Genomic DNA, 18,313 nt, shown 5'->3' on the forward strand with positions numbered 1-18,313 from the left:
TACCCTCTCCACCAAAAAACACTGATTAATAATCCAAAGAACAAAATTCATATCCATGAATGCATGACAATAAATTAGAGGAAAGGGATACATTTTCTTTACAGATGAGTGCTAAATAATATATGTAGAATGAAGGAAATAGAAAAATCTCCATTAAGATACCACAAAATGATTGCTACAGGCAAATCTACTGATGAATACAAAATTAGTGAGTAATACTTTAAGGAGAAAAAAGAAAGTTGCACATTCTCAAAAAATATTCCTCAATGCCCGAGGCGGTGGCATACATTTGTAATTCCTGTGGCTCGGGAGGCTGAGGCAGGAAAATCATGAGTTCAAAGCCAGCCTCAGCAACTTAGTGAGGCCCTAAGCAACTCAGCAAGAACCTGTCTCTAAATAAAATACAAAAAAAGGTGGGAGGAGGCTGAAATTGTAGCTCAGTGGTAGAGCACTTGCCTAGCATGTGTGAGGCACTGGGTTCGATCCTCAGTACCACATAGAAATAAATAAAGACATTATGTCCATATACAACTAAAAAAAGGCTAGGGATGTTCCTTGAGTGGTTGAGTGCCCCTGGGTTCAATCTCTGGTACCAAAAATAAAACAAAACAAAACAAAAATATTCCTCAAATTACTGATTGTTTGTTTTTAATGTGGTGCTGAGAATCAAACCCAGGGCCTCACTAATGCTAGGCAAGCACTTCACCACTGAACCACAACCCCAACCCTTACTGTAGTTAGCCTTCATTGCTGGCTCTTCTTCACTCGACTTCCTGTGTTGGAGCATAGGTAGGACTTTTTTTTTTTTTTTCCCTGTGGTGCTGGGGAGTGAACCCAAGACCTTGTGCCTATGAGGCAATCACTCTACCAACTGAGCTATATCCCCAGCCCCCAGCATCTCCATCTTTAAAGAGAACGCATGGTGTGCTAAAAACTTGTCTGGGTCCTGGATACATAACCATGAATAAGAGAGAAAACAACTCTGTCCTCGAGAGAACGCAATCGAGTGGGGAGGCAGATAAGAACAAATAGGGTAATAATTAACACACTGGGACAAGAGCTGTAGTGCTCCGAGGGCAATGGAATGAACAGGATCATGAGGTGGGGACAATGGGGAAGACCTGTTAGAATGGTCAGAAAGGGCCTCTGAGTGGCCCATGCCATGAGTGAGGCCTGAAAAGGAGCTGGCCAGGTGAACTACTAGGGAAGAACATTCCAGAAGGAGCCACAAGTACAAAGGCTCAGAGGCAGCAAGGGTCTCAGTGTGTTTGAAGAACTGAAAGAAGGCCACTGTGGCTGCCGTGTGACGAATGACGGGAGAATGTACAGACAACATACGGACTGCGATTTTTAAAGCAAAAATCAGATCTTGCTTAAAACTCTTAAATGGCTTCCTGCTGCAACTAGAATAAAACCCTGCCCAGTCTTCTGTGGCTCACAGAACATGCTTGACCTGGTGCTGTGTTCATCCTCCTTTCCCAGCAAAACACACACAACACACATAAACTCACACACACATACACACACACACACACACACACACACCAGTATTTTTGACACAGTAGGTCTGAGGTTGGTTCTGACAAGATTCCAAGCATTGCTAAACACTACTTGCTGGACTAATAAGAAGTTGCAGTCTTTTCTGGGCTTACTTTCTTCTCTTGTTTTTGGGAATCTCCATGACAACAGTATGTCCATGATTAGCCCTGGTTACTGCTTATACTTTGGTGGCCTGAGCTTTACCCTGAAATTCCTAGTCCTTAACAGCCTTTCAGATAACACTCTAACCAAGTCACTTATGCCTTCTGGCCTCTTCCCCAGCCATGGGCAACCAGACATCTGCAGGCATTACTTATAATATATGGAATATATGGAAACGTATATTCACTGCTCAATAGAGCTGGAAACCTGTCACAGAATTAGTGGGGTTTTTTTTTTTTTAGTATTGGGGATTGAACCGGGGGGCTTATAACTACTAATCCACATCTCCAGCCCTTTTTATTTTTTATTTTGAGGCAAGATCTTACTAAGTTGCTTAAGGCCTCAATAAGTTGCTGAGGCTGGCTTTGAACTTGGGATCCTCCTGCGTCAGCCTCCTGAGCTGCTGGAATTAACAGGCATGCACCACTGCGCCCAGTTAGTATCAATTTTTTACCTCAAACCCCAGAAGTCCTGAAGGAATAAAACTACTTTACTGACTACTAAAGGCCTTAGTTTGGGCCTCTGTAGACACTGACACTTGTGAAATGAGAGAGAACACACTCAATCTTCATTCAGCCCAGTCAGGCTGTCCCATGTAAAGCAGTCTGGTCTCCATGAGGTAGAGCACACTCACTTCATACACATGCACTTTAGAGCTGCCGCCTTCTGCCTCCTTCTCAGCTCCACCCTCAGGACGCACTATGCACTGTAAAAGGGCCTCCTTCTAAGGCCTTTGAAGGGAGTCTCATTCAGTGATCCCAAAAGCCATTCATCCCCTTGGGAACCAGCTTGTCTTCCTGAAATCAAACTTTGGCTGAGTATTCCCAATCCATCAGACAGAGCTTGCTTCCCCACTTCCTGCCCCCACCCGGTACTGGGAATTTAACCCAGGGTTGCTCTACTACTGAGCTACTTCCCCAGCACTTTTCTAAAATTTGGAGACAAGGTCTCTCTAAGTTGCCCAGGCTGGTCTCAAACTGGAGATCGTTCTGTCTCAGCCTCCTAAATAGCTAAGAGTACAGGCCTGTGACACCACGCACTGCTCAGACATATTATTATAGTCTTAAATCTTAGTGGGGTTAGAGTTCCTGCTCCCTCTGTTTTGGGGGATGAGTCAGTTTCTGAAGAAATCGGTGGCTATAGAAAGATAGAAGAGATTCCACTAAAATCTACCAACTGCTACACATAAAGGTGCACAGCTGCAATCCCAGAGGCTCTGGAGGCTGAGGCAGGAGAATCAAAAGTTTAAAGGCAACCCCAGCAATTTAGTGAGGCCCTAAGCAATTTAGAAAGACCCTGTCTCAAAATAAAAAATAAAAAGGGCTGGGGTTGGGGCTCAGTGGCCCCTGGGTTCAATCCCAGGTACCTAAAATAAACTTTAATAAATTAATTTTTTAATTTAACCAACTGAGCCCCACAAGCAAATAGGTTTGTTAGGGACTGCTAACTGCTAAACTCTTCAGCAGTAGGTCAAGATCCTATCCAGACAAAAACGTCCTTCTGGGCCTCTGAAATACCTGGAAGGTGTTTATACTTAGTGAAACCTTGTCTCAAAAAAATAAAAGGCTGTGATGTAGCTCAGAAGTAGAATACACCTGGTTCAGTCCCCAGCATGAGGATGGGGCGTGTTAACTGCCACAGTATAAATGACAGCACTGTTGACAGTTTCTGCCTTAGAAATGTTATTCCAGATTTGTGGGACCCCAATAGACCTCCAGGAGCCAAGTCCAATGCAATCACACAAGACTCTTTATTGCAAGCTCGAGCCTGGACTCACAACCGTTCCCAACTCAGTGATCCCAGGGAGTGAGTCCTGGTCCTTTGTTCAGTGAGATTTTATGGTTTTGGGGGATACTCTATGCGTCACAACATCACACAGCAAATCATTCCATACCGCGGGAAAATCAAACAACAGCTCTTAACATTGATTAGCACATTCACTGTGGGGAACAAGTTGGGTAGGGGTGATGAGTTAGTACAAGAGGGGGATTCGTTTGAACTGATTGGTTTAGGCCACGAGGGGTGTACGTGCTAAACTACATGGTTTCCCAACATGTTATCAACCACCATAAACTACTTGGGGGTCATCTGGCATCCCAGGTATTTTCCCTGTCTCATGCTGTTTGGAGGTTGCTAGGGGGGTTGCTATGGGTCCTCACTAGCCTGAGTCAGGGACACCCGGCACCACAGACCTCTCCTGTTATTTACAGACAAACAACTCAGCAGAGTGGGTATGTGCTTAGGAGTACTCTGTGGGTTTTTCCAAGGATAAGGGTCACGCCTCCTTCCTTAGGATAGGCCTTGAGGTAGAAGCTGCTGTTATTTATTTATTTTTAAAAATGGAGTCACATGAGTTTCTCAGAAACTCATCCTTCTCCCTTAACCAGTTTCCCTTCAGGCTTTCCTTACTCATTCCAGGGCCAACAGCCCTACTCTTCACACCCAAATTTCCCTCAACTTCTGACTATCTGATATTAAGTGATACTTAAGGGAGGTCATTGTTTTGGTCTGGGCTCTGGTACTAGGCCCCAATAGACAAGATGGATCCAGAAGAGAGTCACTTGTCCAGATGCCATGTCATCAAACTGAACTGAGAAACAGGCCAGTTTTCGAAATAACAACCAACCCAACAGCCCAGTCAACCTAAGAGGGCGTGATAAGAAAGTCCCCTGTGCTTTAACCCTGTAAGAAAAGCTAACTCAAAAATTGTTACTAGAGTCCTTGGCCGGAGGCCTGACTATGGGGAATACCAACAAATCAGGTCCAGCCACTCACTCCAAAAAGCAAATAGAAATGGTAAAGAGCAAGAAAGGAGCTTTAAACTGTGTAGCCAACCAGGACGACAAGGGTACCCACCTCTGTAGCCCTGTCTTTGAGGAACTGACAAGAACTTTGAGGTTTTATAAAAAAGGGAATGAGGACAAAGGTTGTGGGTTGCATAGCTAGAGGACTTGCACTGTGGCAAAACAGGTGATCTTGGTCAAGCATGGTCTGGTCCATCGTTATCTCAGCATTTCTCAACAGGGGACTTGTCTGTGATAAGAAAATATCTATTTCCTGGGGGATAATTTTGATGCATCACAAGATTTTATTGATCAAAGCTGTTGTTCCTGGAATCCAAGGTGACTCAGAGCAAAGGAAGCAGATGCAAAATGGAGACAGACAGACATGCAAGTTTTTTACCCTGCTTTTAGTGACCCATTGGACATTGCAGGCCCAAGTGAAGAGTTTAAGTTCCTGTTATAATGCTCTCTCTACCCCTGTCTTTGGTCCATTCCTCAATCTTTTCCCCCCTAAATACTGGGAATTGAACTCAGGGCCCTTGATAGGCACTGAGCTCTATCCTCAGTCCATTTTTTTAAATTAATTAATTAATTTAGAGATTGTTCACACTGTCCTCCAACTTATGATCCTCCACCTCCTCCTCCAGAGTCTCTGGGATCACAGATGTGTGCCACAGTGCCTGTCTCATTCCATAGTCCTAAACGAATTAGGGTACCTGCCAATTTGGTTTTGCAGGTTTCTTGGCTCAGTGGTAATGTTGCTGAAAGCTCAGTCCTTATCCCCAGTGCCAATCCATTAACAAAGGAGAAACACAAGGGACTCCTGTCCCAAAAGCTGTGATTCTGACCATCCGCAGGCACAGGGGGCTTTTATAGAAGTGATTCAGAGAAAATGAGATTAGGGAGGAGAGATCAGGAAGAAGTTTAGGGAAAAGAAGATTGGGGAAAAAGAAAAAACAAACATGTAAGTTTCAAAGCCACAAGGGACATAGTCAAAACATCAAGTGAACCCCTGCTACAATTCCCCGCTGTCAATTGCTACATTCCATTTCTATGGAAAGTGGGTGACGACATCTCCAAGATACTTTCTGCAAAGGGGGCAAAGTTGGGAGAAGTAACCCAAAGTCCTTGTTCTCCATCAGGTGAGGCATGGACAGTGAAGGGCATTCAGCATCAGAACAGTCCAGAGGTCCACAGTGGCAGATGGCAGGTGACCGGACAAGGCATACATAGGGCAGGGATCACACACTAAGACAATGATAAAGACAACAAAACATTCCTTCCTTTTTTTTTTTTTTTTTTGTAAACAATGAGCACAAAACAATTAGTATTTCGGCCAGTCTACAAAAACCATGAGGACTATAATTCATAATCTTATCAGTGATAAACAGATCGACTTCATGCAAGAGGTTAGTAAAATTTGTAAGTCTATGAAATCCTGAGTAGAGAATTTTATCCATTTTTTTTGGGTTTGATCTCCGGGGTCAGGCTGAGGGTGTCAAAATTGTGGAGGAGGCACTTGAGAGGGGAGTCAGCCAGCAGGGAGGAGGCACCCCCCATGGGGCTATGAGGAAGGGTATGATATGTTGTCTGGAGAGGTGTCCCACTGGAGCCAAATATCAGAAGGAGACCTCAGGCCAAGGATTTGGTTGTCACACCAGGCTTTTCAGAATGAGATGGGGGAGCAGGAGACCCAAGCTGGAGGAGGGGAAGGGCTTGCCAGTTCTCAAGCCTGTTGGAAGGGGAGGACTCCAAGAGGCTCACTGTGACTGTGAAGGTCTGGGTGGGGTGTATTCCTCCCCACGAGACACCACAGGGTCTGCTGGACAATCAACGGTCTGTTCCCTATTGTGGTGCCTCGGCGGGTTTAGGAGTCCAGAGAGGGGACTCACCAATTCTTAGGCCAATGGCGGATGCAAAGGAGGCGATTGAGAAGACGGGCACAGGTTGGTTTCTGCTCAGGTGGTGATCTCTGGCAGGATGGGGCTCCTGCTTAAAGGCAGGGGAGGCCCATCGGAGTCACAGCGCCAATGAAAGGCAAGTGACTCATCCCAGATGGACATTCAACCAAGAGATTGTACTGGGGGCCCGCCTGAAGGGGAAGAAAAGGAGAGAAAGAGAGCAGCAGTGTGTCCCGCAGGGATGGGTCAAGAGAACTTGACTTTGGAGCCCTTTGGCTTGGCACCCTTCAGAGAGGAGGGGGAGGAATAAGGGATTACGTGATGCTCTGGGGGAAACAAAACCAAAAGGCAAGGTCTCCCACACACCCAACATTTACAAGAAAATCAATCTTTTGATCACAACTTTAAATAAGCTGAAGTCTAGCCTATTTTGGAGTCACTCTAACATGGAATAAGGTGGGAGGAAGAGCCTTATCTCAGGTAAGGTGAGGCTCTTCATAGCACAACGTTATACCTGAAACATGAATCAAGGTGAAGAGAGATTTTAAATTTGTTTTTATGAAAAAAAAAAAAAAGTTTTCACATATCACTTTTAAACAGATCAGGCTTTCCTTAATACCTTCCAAAAATACTTTTAAATTCCAATTCCAGTGTGAAAAGTAGCAAAATTGTGTATATAACTTATTGACAACAGGTTACTTAATCCAGCTAAAAAACAACAAGTACATGAATAAATGGCAACTGAATGTTATTTCCATGCAAAACTGAGACTTGTGCCACACCCAATTATGGTTTGAAGAACACCAACTTGGCAAAGTGTTCTCCAAAGCTGTACATTTAACTAAGTTTAACTTTACTTTTTTAAAGCTAGCAACCTAGCTTTTTTTTTAAATATCTTTGTTTTATTTATTTATTTATTTATTTGGTGCTGAGGATTGAACCCAGTGCCTCATGCATGTGAGGCAAGCACTCAACCACTGAGCTACAACCCCAGCCCAAATAGGTTTAACTTTTAAAGTACAATTTAGAATCCAGAGTGTATGGTAACAATAATCACAGGTCTGAATGGGTTAACAAAAATCAAAGGATAGATTTAAATCTCTTATACATTTAGGAAACAGTGTTAATGAGCAGAAATTGGCTTAGTCAAAGCAAACAGATATAAGACAGGTCTTCAAATGACAGTGTGGCCCTTCTGTGTCAGATACAATATATAAAGTAGAGCACTTATTTGATTATCTTTCCAGTAGCCTTACATAAACTTCCATTTTATAAACCTTTACATAATACTTAGCCAAGACTTAGATAATTCTCAGATGCATATGTACACCTAGTCACAAATATGTTGGGTATCAACTATATTGTTATAACTTAAAATTACAGTTGTTTGTTTAGCCAGTTACAAAGTAATCATTTAAAACAGGTACAAAACCCAATTCCTTTAAGATTAGTTTCCTCAAGTAATAAAACTGAAAAAAATTCATGAAAATTATCCATAAATAAGAGTAGATTAATGTTTCAGACTTTGCTTCATATCAGTACATTAAAGTTTAAAGAACTTTGACTGTGCTAATTATAGGCATAATCAAGCACAAGCTTTTTGAGATCTACCTTCTACAAACCTTCTGTAATTTAAACATTCACAACTACTTTACATCCTTAGTTTTGCCCACTTTCATCTTGGACTTTAGCCCAAGAATATTACTTTACCAGACAGAATACTTTCTCATCCAGAAATATCTTTTTCCAGACTAAAATATATTTCCATACCTATAACTTTCTTTTACCTTTTCTAGCTTCAGGCTATTTCTTAAATTCATATTCTGAAACAGACTTTATGAATGTTTTCTGTGAATTTAACTTACACAACAAATTCCATTCCAGGAGAGGGTGGAACAATTCAGCATGTACACGAACTGTGCTTTAACTTTTTTCTCCCAGGTTGCATTTAAGGGGTTGGAACACAGGATATTTTTGAGCCTGACTTGTCTCTGTTGCCATTATCACAATGCCACGAACTTTAAATGAGTTCCCCACTGTCAATTTTACCCAGAGTTCTTTGGAGTCTTTTTCTTTAAAAGAGAGAGAGAGAGAGAGAGAGAGAGAGAGAGAGAGAGAGAGAGAGAGAGAGAGAGAGAGAGAGAGAAAGAAAGAGAGAGAAAGAGAGAGAAAGAGAGAGAATTTCAATATTTATTTTTCAGTTTTCGGCAGACACAACATCTTTGTATGTGGTGCTGAGGGTGAACCTGGGCTACACGCATGCCACATCCCCAGCCCTGGGGTCTTTTTCTTATACTAGGCATATTGATATGCAACAGAGGAAGCCCTTTCCATCCTTTTCTTTAGGCTTCCTTAAAGATTCCTTTTCAGAGGCTGCCTTCAAAACACAGGTTGGTCTTCGGGTGCAGTTATTTATTCTGCCTGTTCCCCCAGGCATCTAGTTTGATAGGATACTATTACAGCAAGAATTGCTTTGCCCCGGTAATGAATATCCCCTGGCCAAATGGGGTGTCCTGTCAGATCTTAAAAGGGTAGACTATTCTTGTCCCCAGGTCATAAACTGACATTCTTTGTGGCCAGCAACCTCCACCCTCCCCCTAGCCCAGGGGCAAAAGGGGCTGAAAGGCAAGGCAGAGGCCATATTTTTCTTGGCCATTTTTCCACAGCCCAGGCAGAGAGCTTTTCTGGGATTTTTCCCTCCAGTTTAGGACTGGTGTCCTTGACCCACAGAGAGATATCTGCAGTTGCCTGGGCCAGGCTGAGAGACAGTACTGGGAGTGCCAGCACTGGTTTTAAAAGATTTACGTTTTTAAACCCTTTGTTCTGGTGTCCTGCTGTCCTAGCACACCAGAGGCAGTGTCTTTTGGCACCTTCAACTTACTTCCTGACAGTTCAGACCTCTTAGCATGCAACTGCATAAATCCTTGTACATACAGAATCTCTTTCACACACTTTATCCCTGACAGACCAACTTCAACTCCAAGATTTCATAATAATCCAGAAAAACCATTCAAAGGCCAGATTGTGTTACAGTAAACCATCTTTCTCTCAGACAGGCATATCCCTATGGGTGGCCCATGCAGCCAAGATCTCTCTGCTCAAGGGGCTACCTGTAAGATCCATGTAGCATGGCCCATGTCTTAAAGATCAGTCATATATATATATATGTATGTATGTATGTGTGTATGTATACACACACACACACACACACACACACACACACACACACACACGAGGATCACTGAAACCAGGCCTGACAGATGGGAATCTTTAAAATAGACAGACCTGCACGTACAAATTCTTCCACTAACTTTACCTTTCACAGACCAATTATAATTGCAAGATTGTACAATAATTTAGAAAGCGACTTAAAAGTCAGATTGTAAAACATTATCTTAGACTTATAAGTGGCCCTTTCTTCAACTTGTTTTACCCCTGACAGGCCAATTCCAATTGCAAGATTGTACAAAAAGAAATACAGAGAGACAACCAGAGAGAAGTCCTAAAACCATGGCCAATAGATGGGAACCTTTAGATTGAACCAGCCAAGATCTTTCCCAAGACACTCCCTACCTATAGAATCAATGGGTACTGGCCATGTCTTCTTACGAGGGGCAGCAACACATTCGAACAACAGACAACCAGAGGGAATTCCCAAGCCATGGCTAACAGGTAGGAGCCTTTAAAACCCACAGGCTAGATAGGGAAACATCCCAAGTTCCCAACTCTCGCTTAACGGCGACTTCTACACAAACATGCCATAGATGTCCCCACAGAGGGACCAGATGTTCCCACAAAGGTGAACCAGATGTGTAGAATCAAGGGTCCTGGCATGCCCAATGGGGGGTGCTTACCAAATGACCAAAGTTGTCGTGAATTTCCTGAGTTCAAAGTGGACCAACTGATGGAGCAACTTGTGCAGTTCAGGGAGAGAAGGCGGGTGTTCCCCAAAGCAAAAAGAGCTTCACCAGCTGCTGGGATGGTCCCTCAATCCCTCCCTTTACTCACAGGAAGAGCTCCTCTGGTTCGGTCTAAGGCAAACTCACACTGTATCCCAATTTCCTCAGCAGTAGGATTTCAACAAACTCTCAGCACTATGAATCCTCAGCATGAAAATGGGATTCCTTGGGAAGCCAGGCCTGCCAAAGGAAGTTGGAACAGGCACTGCTCTGGGATCCCATCTGGGTCACCAAATTTGTTGCTGAAAGCTTGGTCCTTGTCCCCAGTGCCAGTCCATTAAGAAGGACACGGTTTTGAGAAAAAGGAAAAAGAAGGTTTATTGCTTTGTTAGCAAAGGAGAAACACAGGCACTCCTGTCCCAAAAGCTGTGATTCTGCCCATCTGTAGGAACAGGGGCTTTTATAGGAGTGCTTCAGAGAAAATGAGATTAGAGAGGAGAGATCAGGAAGGAAAAGTTTAGGGAAAAGAAGATTGGGAAAAAGAAAAACAGCATGTACGTTTCAAAGCCAAAACATCAAGTGAATAGTCAAAACATCAAGTGAATCCCTGTTACAGTAAAACAGTCTTTAAATAATGGCTTAAGCATCTAAGTGAAATGAGTCAGATACTTAAGTCTAAAAGTAGAAGTACCATTATAAATTGTAAACAAAATTTAAGAGGGAGCCAAAGTCAGAAGATATCTGACCAAATGAATTGTGTAGAGGTACTCTCTCCTTTTTGGGGATTGAATCCAGGGGTACTCAGCCAGCCCTTTTTCTTCCTTTCTCTTTTTTTCTTTATTATTGTTGTTGTTGTTGTTGTTGTTGTTGTTATACTTTATTTAGAGACAGGATCTCACAAAGTTGCTTAGGGCTTAGCTAAATTGCTAAGGCTGGCTTTGAACTCAGGATTCTCCTGCCTCAGGCTCCCAAGCCACTGGGATTATAGGTGTGCACCACCATGTCTGGCTCTCTCTCCTTCTCCTTTTAAATAGCTCCATGAGTATGAACTTCTTTGAAAAAAGAATGGGAGGAGGGGGTCATTTTCTTATTTTTATCTAAATAAAGTGTTCTTGCCTAAACTATGAGTTTCACCTTCATGCATGGGTGCCTAGGGAAAGAACTTCAGTCTCAGGCAATAACACAAAAGAATCCTTTTCTACAATCATCTCAGCTTTACTTACTTTTGATAGGAGTGACACAAGTTCACACCTTGAATTCCATTTAAAAGAACCACTGTTTTTCCTTGTAATTATCCGTGTATGACTTTGACTTTTCTTGACTCCATATTAGTACATTTGTCTTTGTTTACACTTCCTTGCTTATGTTCAAGACAGAGTAGTTCATCCCTATGTTGTCCTACTGTTAAGGTCAATCAAAACTCCTTCAGAGGTAACTTTTAGGATCTTGTGAGGACCCTCTTGGCTCATTCAGGCACTTCCCTCTGCAACTTGTGTCATCTGCTGGGATGGTCAGGGTCTCACTGACCACAAAGCTTCCTTGGAAGCTTTGGGGACATTCTGTTTTCCAGTGACCCTCCTCCTTGCAGAGTGTACACCAGCTGGCTTCTAATCTCTAGGGTTCATGTTCCCCCTGATCAGAATATTGGGTGACTCACCAGAGCTACCAGACCCTTTTAGAGGGTCCTGCCATCTCCTGAGTCCTGGCTGAATTTGGAGGATAAGGGCCAAAATATTGGCTGTCTTCTTAGTCCTTTAATCCTCCTTGGTTTCCAAATCTTGGTCACTGAACATCCAGAAGGCCAGTTCCTTCAATTTTGAAGTGGGAGTAATTGGTTCTAATTTTCACTTTTGTAATTTTATAGTTACTCCTTCTATTGAATTGGGGACAACATTAATATGGGGGGGGGGTCAGTGGCATATCTTATCTGTCCTGTAAGTGATGAATATCATCTCCAAACACTGCTCAGATTGTTCAGTTACACATTGTGATTCTGCAAAATGCTAACAGGCAAAAGTTATAAAGTTTTATGATACAAAATAATGTTTTGTGGTACTAGGAATTGAACCCAGGGGTACTCTACCACTGAGCCCTTTTATTTTTCATTTTGAGACAAGGTCTCTCTAATTTGCCCAAGCTGGCTGCAAACTTGTGATCCTCCCTCCTCAGCCTCCTGAGTCACTAGGATTACAGACGTGTACTACTGCACCCACTACAAAACAAAATTAACAAGAGCAAAGCAAATCCAGTTCTGGGTAGTAGTTCTGAACAAAGAAACAACCTTCTTTAGAGAAGAATAAAAACTGTGAATGAGGAAAAAAAATCTTAGGACAGCTATGGTTAGAATTTTGAAGAATGTTTCGTAATTGACAAAACTAGTTATTTTCATTGTATGAGGCATTTTAGGATAATTATTATGATTAATTGTATTATAATAGGACGAAGATTTCCTAATTATCTCTTCGTAAATTCAAATTCCCATCCTAGTGCAAGGTAGAACATAATTCTATACACACACACACACACACAAACTTATGATAACTGGTTATTTTTATCCATTTATAAATTTATTTATTTATTTATTTGTTTACTTATTTATTTATTTTGATTCTGGGGATTAAACTCAGGGGGCACTTAACCATTGAGCCACATCCAGAGCCCTTTTTAAAAAATATATTTTTAGTTGTAGCTGGACAAAATGCCCTTATCTTCTTTATTTATCTTTATGTGGTGATGAAGATTGAATCCAATGCCTCACAGGTGCTAGGCACATGTGCTCTATCACTGAGCTACAACCCCAATCCCCCAGCCCTTTTTTATATTTTATTTAGAGACAGGGTCTTGCTGAATTGCTTAAGGGCTCCCTAAATTGCTGAGGTTGGCTTTGAACTCTCAATCCTCCTGCCTCAGCTTCCTGAGCTGCTGAGATTATAGGCATGTGCCACCATGCCCAACACAATTATAAAATACTAAGTGACATAGAATTCCTATCTAGATTTGCTATTTTTATGTCTTCCTTTCTTGTCTTAAAAATAAATGGAATGTTTCATGTGTGAAGATACGAATTGGTGTGAATACATTTTGTATACAATCAGAGATATGAAAAATTGTGCTCTATATGTGTATTAAGAATTGCAATGCATTCCGCTGTCATACATAAATAAAAAGAAGATAAATAGCAAGCTACAAACATGGAAAACTATTTTTAAAAACAAATATCCAATAAAAAATAGTGATATATATACAGAGAGAGAGAGTCTGATTCATAGTGGGGTAGGGAGGGGGAGCGTGGGAGGAATAGACAAACTCTAGATAGGTCAGGGTGGGAGGGGAAAGAAGGGGTTATGGGGTTAGAAATGGTGGTGGAATGTGATGGACATTATTATCCAAAGTACAAGTATAAGGATATGAATTAGTGTGAATATACTTTGTATACAAACAGAAAATAAATAAATAAACAAACAAACAAACAAACAAATAAATAAATGTTTTATGATTAAAGGAGAGGTAGTTTTCTAAGTTCCTTGTTTACAGATGTACAACGTAAGTGACCAATGCCCAATTCTTTTAATTACCAGAGTAGCACTGCTTAGAATGCAAAGTGTTGAGAACATCCAATTATCATCACTTAAAGATGAAAATCATGATACAATTAGGAGTAAACAAAGATAAGCTTTTAAAAGATTGTTACTCCTAACAATTTTAGTTTGGAGGACAGTAGCTTGATAAAGTGTACCAGGGGATGGAACTCAGGGGCACTCAACCACTGAGCCACTTCCTCAGCCCTATTTCGTATTTTATTAGAGAAAGGGTCTCACTGAGTTGCTTAGTGCCTCACTGTTGCTGAGGCTGGATCTGAATTTGTGATCCTCCTGTCTCAGCCTCTCAAGCCCCTGGGATTACAGGCATATGCCACCATACTGGGCATAATTTAGCTTTTACTTTTGAAGTGAAATTCAGAATCCATGACTCAGTAGGATAACTATAATCATGTTACTCTGCCCTTAACAGGTCTACATAGGTTAATAGTACCTATAAAAATCAAAGACTAGCAACTGGGGCAGCTGAAGCAGAAGAATGTCGAGTTCAAAGCCAGCCTCAGCAAAAGTGAGGAGCTACACAACTCAGTGAGATCCTGCCTGAAGATGTGGCTCAGTGAATTGAGTGCCCGTGAGTTCAATCCCCCATACAAAAACAAAAACAAAAGACAAGTTTAGACCTCTTATGGAAATAGTGTTAATGACCACAGATAAGACTACCTAGCCAGGCATGGTGGTGCATGCCTGTAATCTCAGTGACTGGGGAGGCTGAAGCAGGAAGATTTCAGGTTTGAGGCCAGTCTGGGAAACTTAGACCCTTTCTCAAAATAAAAAATAGAAAGTGCTAGCGAAGTAACCCAGTGACAGAGCATCCCTGGGTTCAATCCCCAGTTCCATTAAAAACTAAAACCCAAACCAAAAGAACATACAATGAAAAGTATCTCTCTACCTCAGATATCCAGTCCTATTCTCCTCAGTTTGTCATTGTTGATAAATTTTTCTAGAAAAAAAAATTGGGGATGGTGGGTGAAGGGAAAGCGAGGAATGAGCGATGGGTAAGGAGAAATGGAAGAAGGAGACAGGGCAGAGATGCACACGAGCTGACAAATAAAGGCCATCTCTCTATGGGAGAGAGAAGCAAAACAGGATTGGGTTCTGGGACTTTTATGTAAGAGGCTTATGGTGTGTCCTAACATGGGCAGTTAGGGGTTGGGTTGGTATGAGGGAGTGGTGATCCTTTCTCAGAAACGCTCTTTGGCCGGAAAGGGGAACTTTTTCCTTAAAATGGCAGCTGTCACTTAAGATGGCCATCCAGATGCTAAGCAAGGACCTTATACTCATCTTGGCAGAATCAATGGGGATAAAAAAGAAAAATGTAGATTTAAGAGATATTTGGGGGGCTGGGGATGTGGCTCAAGCGGTAGCGCACTCGCCTGGCATGCGTGGGGCCCAGGTTCGATCCTCAGCACCACATACAAACAAAGATATTGTGTCCGCTGAGAACTAAAAAATAAATATTAAAATTCTCTCTCTCTCTCTCTCTCTCTCTCTCTCTCTCTCTCTCTCTCTCTCTCTCTCTTTAAAAAAAAAAAAAAGAGAGATTTTGGAGGTAAAGTCAGGGGCTGGGGATGTATTTCAGTGGCAGAGTCCTTGCCTAGTACATGCAAGGCCCTGGGATCAATCCTCAGGACCAAAAGAAAAAAGAAACCAGGAGGTAATAAAGTCAAAGGGCATTATAGTGATTGGATAAACTCTTGATTAATGTAACCAGGTGGATGGTGGGTGGTGCCATTCGCTAAGACAGAGGCTTCAGGAAGTGGTGTTGGGGACCAGATCAGGTGATGATTTCAGTTTTTCCATGTGCTGTACTTCAAAGTGCCTCTGAAGCATCCAACTGGAGAGCCCTGTAGGCAGTTGAACAGAGATCTGGTTCAGAGATAAGATCTGAGTCACCACATATAATTAATTCATAGTTGAAACCATGGAAATGGATGAGACAACTCAGGGAAAGAATGCAGAGAGAAAAGATGAGGATTGAAGAGGACTGAATCCCGGGCAACACCAACAATTAAGTGAAGGATAGAGAAACAGGAACTTGCCAAGGCAACCAAAGCATTTGGAAGGAAACCAAGATAGAATGTTGTCCTTTAAACCAAGGGAGGGGGGAGCTGAAAGAAAGAGAAAATGGACCAACAGGTCAAATGACTTTGTCACTTACCAGTCAGTAATGACACCTGGGATAAATCACTGGAACTTTACAAGCATTTGTAAAAAGGGATTATCTGAGCTTCTATCTTATAGAGTTATTTCGAGGATTAAACTGAATAGTATACACAAAGTTGTTAACAGTGCCTGACACAGAATAAACTATCAATAAGTTATGTCTAATAAGAATGAGAAAATAAACACTGAAAAGTATTTATTTAACTTACAACAATGGACCCCACCAAAGGAATTTCAAAAAAGTCACGGAGACATTAAATCCAGATGAAATAGATTTAAGAGTATGTTAGAGGTAGGAAAATGGCCAAGGAAATTGGCCAGAAAGATAAATTCAGAAATTAGGTATGCCAGAGGGAAACAAGGAATTGAGCATACTTTTAAATAGAGGGGGAGTCATGTATTGTTATCAGGTTTTCAGGAATAAATAGAGAGGGGCAAATTAAGGATAAAATAGAAAAGGGCCGAGCTTGGTGGTACACGCCTAGAATTCCAGCTGCTCTGGAGTCTGAGTCAGAAAGATCACAAGTTCCAGGCCAGCCTGGACAACTTTGTGAGACCTTAAAATAAAAAATAAAAATAAAGATAAAAAGGGCTGGGCCAGGCACAGTGGCACACACCTGTAATTCCCAGCAACTCCAGAGTCTGAGACAGGAGGATTGCAAATTCAAAGCCAGCCTCAGCAAAAGCAAAGCAACTCAGTGAGATTATGTCTCTAAGTAAAAATGCAAAATAGGGTGGGGATGTGGCTCAGTTGTTGAGTGGCCCTGAGTTCAATCTGAGTACCCTCCCCCAAATAAATAAATAAAAGGGCTAGAGTGTTGCTTAGTATATTCAAGGCCCAGTATTTAAAAAAAGAAGAAAAAATAGAGGAGGGGAGGTGGATAACAGACTTTGTTGACTCTGTTGTGAGTCCTGCCCAACATCACCACTAGTTCAGCCTTCTTATTGTACTGAGGATTGAACCCCAAAGCCTCACACATGCTAGGCAAGCAATTTACCACTGAGCTACATCCTGAACCCTAAATAGTTTATTTATTTATTTGTTTCTTTATTGGAACTGGGGATTTAGCCTGGGGTGCTTTATCACTGGGCTATATCCCCCAGACCTTTTTATTTTTTATTTTGAGATAGGGTCTCACTAAATCACTGAGGCTTTGCTGAAACTGATCTTGAACTTGAGATTCTCCTGTCTCATCCTCCTGTGTTGCAGGGATCACAGGTGTGTGCCACTGTGCGTGGCCTAAATATTCTCTTTTGAACATAATTTTGTCTCAATAATTTTGCATTCTTTTTCTAGAAAACTTTGCTCTCAAAGCAAAAACTTATTAAACATCCTACATGGTTTTGTAATTATTTATGAAAGAGATCTGGAAACTGAAATTCATTTGTAGTTTGAGGTGCTTTTTAAGCATGGGCAATCTGGCATTGTGTGCATGGTCTAGACACTTTACCCACTTGTAACATCCAAAGGGCAAGCCCATACTCACCTCTGAGAATCTTGTGTGTATGTATTGGGGGTTTAGGGGAGATCCCCATATGGATTCTCCCTTGACATAGGGTTTCCCCAACTAGTTCTTCCTCTTCTCAACAGCCTCAGGTTTTTAACTTTTGCCCTTTTCAATGTCCCCATTACCCTATTTTTTTATTCCCCACATTGGGAGAGACTAATAGAAACTGAAATATGAAATATGGTTATTTCCACCGGTAAGGGACTGATGGAACAAACTGTAAAAAGAGCCTTATAGTGAGTGGGATGGGAGTTGTTAAAAAAAAAAAAAAAAAGTGGTAATAGCTGGTATGGTGGTGCATGCCTCTAATCCAAGCAACTGAGGAGGATGAGGGAAAATAATTGAAAATTCAAAGCCAGCCTCAGCAACTCAGCAAAGTCCTAAGTGATTTAGCAAGACCCTGTTTCAAAATAAAAAAATAAAATAAAATAAAAAGGGCTGGGGATATGACTCAGTGCTTAAGCACCCCTGGGTTCAATCCCTAGTACCAAAAAAAAAAAAAAAAAAAAAAAAGTAAGCCTCTAAGCCTATAAGTACTGATGACTGTTAAAAGATATTCAAGATACATTATGAAGTGGAAATAAGCAAATTGTAAAACCCTATGCATAGTTTGATGCCTGTTTTTATTGTTACAATACACATTTCTTTTCTTTTTGTAGTGCTGGGGATTGAACCCAGGACCTTAGGCATAGCCAGGTAAGCACATTACCACTGAGCTGCATCGCCCATCCCTACACTTAATTCATTCTAAGATGCACA

Source organism: Ictidomys tridecemlineatus, chromosome 10 (assembly GCF_052094955.1).
Source record: "Ictidomys tridecemlineatus isolate mIctTri1 chromosome 10, mIctTri1.hap1, whole genome shotgun sequence".
NCBI lineage: Eukaryota > Metazoa > Chordata > Mammalia > Rodentia > Sciuridae > Ictidomys > Ictidomys tridecemlineatus.